General features: G+C 59.2%; 1 long non-coding RNA gene across 1 annotated transcript; it reads right to left on the bottom strand.

Annotated features, from left to right (window-relative positions):
* Positions 1 to 1,154: 1,154 nt before the first annotated feature.
* LOC311164046 lies at positions 1,155 to 1,967 on the bottom strand. Its single transcript, XR_014616834.1, has 4 exons — positions 1,878 to 1,967; positions 1,711 to 1,794; positions 1,324 to 1,345; positions 1,155 to 1,234 (listed from the first exon to the last, which is right to left on the bottom strand). It is a non-coding gene; the product is annotated as an uncharacterized lncRNA (long non-coding RNA).
* Between the last annotated feature and the right edge of the window lie 362 nt (positions 1,968 to 2,329).

The following is a 2,329-nucleotide window of genomic DNA, read 5'->3' as shown; positions in this document are numbered from 1 at the left end:
TGTTCTGGTTTATAAATCTCCTGATAAAGATCTGTTATTCCTTTTTCTACACTTTGGCCTGGAAGCCCCATCATCTCTGAAATTAAAAAATGTTTAACACATGGGTCTTTTTTCCATTTCAGGAACATTTCCACTTTCCTTGGCAGATATTTCTCATTTAAATGAGTTGACAAATCCTGGGTTCAACATGGACAGGACAGACTCCCCAAGTGCAGACAGGGTCAGGGACTTTGCCACCTCACGCTCTGCCTTTTAAGCCAGTTGGGCCACCAAGGGCCCTTTCCCCGCGTGGCACTTCTGGTCACCCAGCCACTCAGTTTCTGCTTTGGCAGAGTGTCACACTGTCCCCAGTGTGCCATGGCTGACAGACTGATAGACAGCCAGGGCCCTGTCTCACCAAATGCAAGGCCTGACCCACCCCTGCCACACACAGCTCTTCCAAAATGTCTCCAGACATCAAACCTTTCCTGTCTCCGACACCCCACCCTGTGCCATGGCCTGATCCCCACTGCCCTGGCAAAGGGGGAGGCTCTGGAACCCCCACAGGGCCTTTGTGACATCCTGGTGTGGGGAACAGGGCAGAGGAGGGGTTTGGGACAAGGGGCAAGAGAATCCAGAGCCTCCTGAAGGCCGCTTTGGCCATCAGAGCAAGGAAGGTCCAGGGCCCTGGCAGGTTCCTCAGGTGGAGGAAATGAGCTGGGGGAAATGTCTGGGGTTTGGTTCTTGTTGTGGCTTTCCCAGGAAATCGTTCCTTGTGTGACAATTTGGACTCTGAACCTTGTTGCTGTTGCCGTTGGTTTTATTCTCTCTCGTTGCTGTTTCAGGAAATTGTTCTTCTCTCACCCCTTTGGGATCTTTGTGTCCAAACAGGGACGAAGAGGGGCAGTTTTGGTGGCAGCTCACACACGAGTGGGTGCCCATGGGTGTGGACCCCCAGTGCCCCCCAGTTCCCCCCAGTGTCACAGCACATTCCCGTAGATGTCACCGGGTTCCCACGGTCGCCCCTGAGGTCCCCGCAGCTCCGCGTAGGTCACCTGGGGATCCTGGAGGGTGGTGGCACGGGGGGACGCTGTGAGAGACATGGGCTGTGGGATCTGGGTGGGGTGACACTCGTGGGTGACGTGTCCCTCTGTGTGTGTCCCCCCCTTACTCACCCCCAGCCCTCTTGGTGACCACGACGTGGGTGTACAGCACCTCCCCCTCCTCTGGGGGTGCTGGGGGATCCCGGGGGGCCCTGAGAAAATAAAGGGGATGTGGGGAGGGATTGGGAAATCTTGGGGATTGGATTAAAAGGGGAGAGGTTGGTTTGAGCCCCCCACTCACCTTTCCTGGTTCTTCCTGGCAGCTACAGAGGAAAGATTGGAGGCGTGACTGTGGGGTCCCAGGGCCCGGACCCCTCTCAGGATTCCTGAACCCGTATGAGACCCTCGATTTCCCACAGGACCCCCAAGCATTCCTGAAGCCCCCCAGAAATCAGGAACCTCCCCAGTGCCCCCAAGCAACTCAGCCTCCAGAACCCAAAGCCCACCAGGGACAGAGACCCCCTGGAATAACTCCCAACATCCCTGCAGGACCTCCAGCACCTCCCCAAAAGCTACCGGACCCACAACCAAGGTCACAATTATGGGGCTGTGGGTGCTGCCCTATCAATCCCCAACTCTGGGGGCCTCTGCAGGTCCATGGGACCCGCATCCCCCCACTGTCACCCACCCTGGCAGTGCCACCGGTGCCAGGCCACAATGACAGCCACGAGCAGGAGCAGGAACAAAAGGGCCCCACCGACCCCTGCGGCCACTGCAAGAAACAGAGGGGGACACATCAGGGTCACCAATCTTCCCAGTGGTCCTGCACTCCCTGGTGACCCTGTGTGACCCCACCTGTGACCCAGGGTGAGGCAGGGGTCTCCAACAGGATCAGCTCTGGGCTGAGTGCCTGGAACACGTGGTGCCCATCCTGTCCCAGCTCGTTGGTGGCCACGCACTGGTAGGTGCCTGAATGTCCCACATCGATGTCCCTGAGCTCCAGGAGGGGACCCTGGGCCACCTCCTGCCCATTGTGCAGCCAGGTGAAGGTGACAGGGGCTGAGCCCACCTGCACCGAGCAGCGCAGGGTCACGTTGTCACCTGCACGCACCGGGTGTGACAGGGGACCGGGGGTGATGGTGGCATTGGCAACGGGCACTGTGGGGACACAGGCAGGGCTGGCACCAGGTGAGGTGGGATGGGGGTGCCGTGGGTGGGGTCACCCCCAGCCCGAGGGTCCCGCTCACCCAGCACGGTGACATTCAGGGCGTCACTCTTGGCCACGCTGTCCCCGTTGCTGACCCGGC

This window comes from Fringilla coelebs, assembly GCF_963513975.1.
Source record: "Fringilla coelebs genome assembly, chromosome: 29".
Classification (NCBI taxonomy): domain Eukaryota; kingdom Metazoa; phylum Chordata; class Aves; order Passeriformes; family Fringillidae; genus Fringilla; species Fringilla coelebs.
The sequence above is the reverse complement of the archived record's forward strand: the minus strand, read 5'-3'. Positions and strand labels throughout refer to the sequence as shown.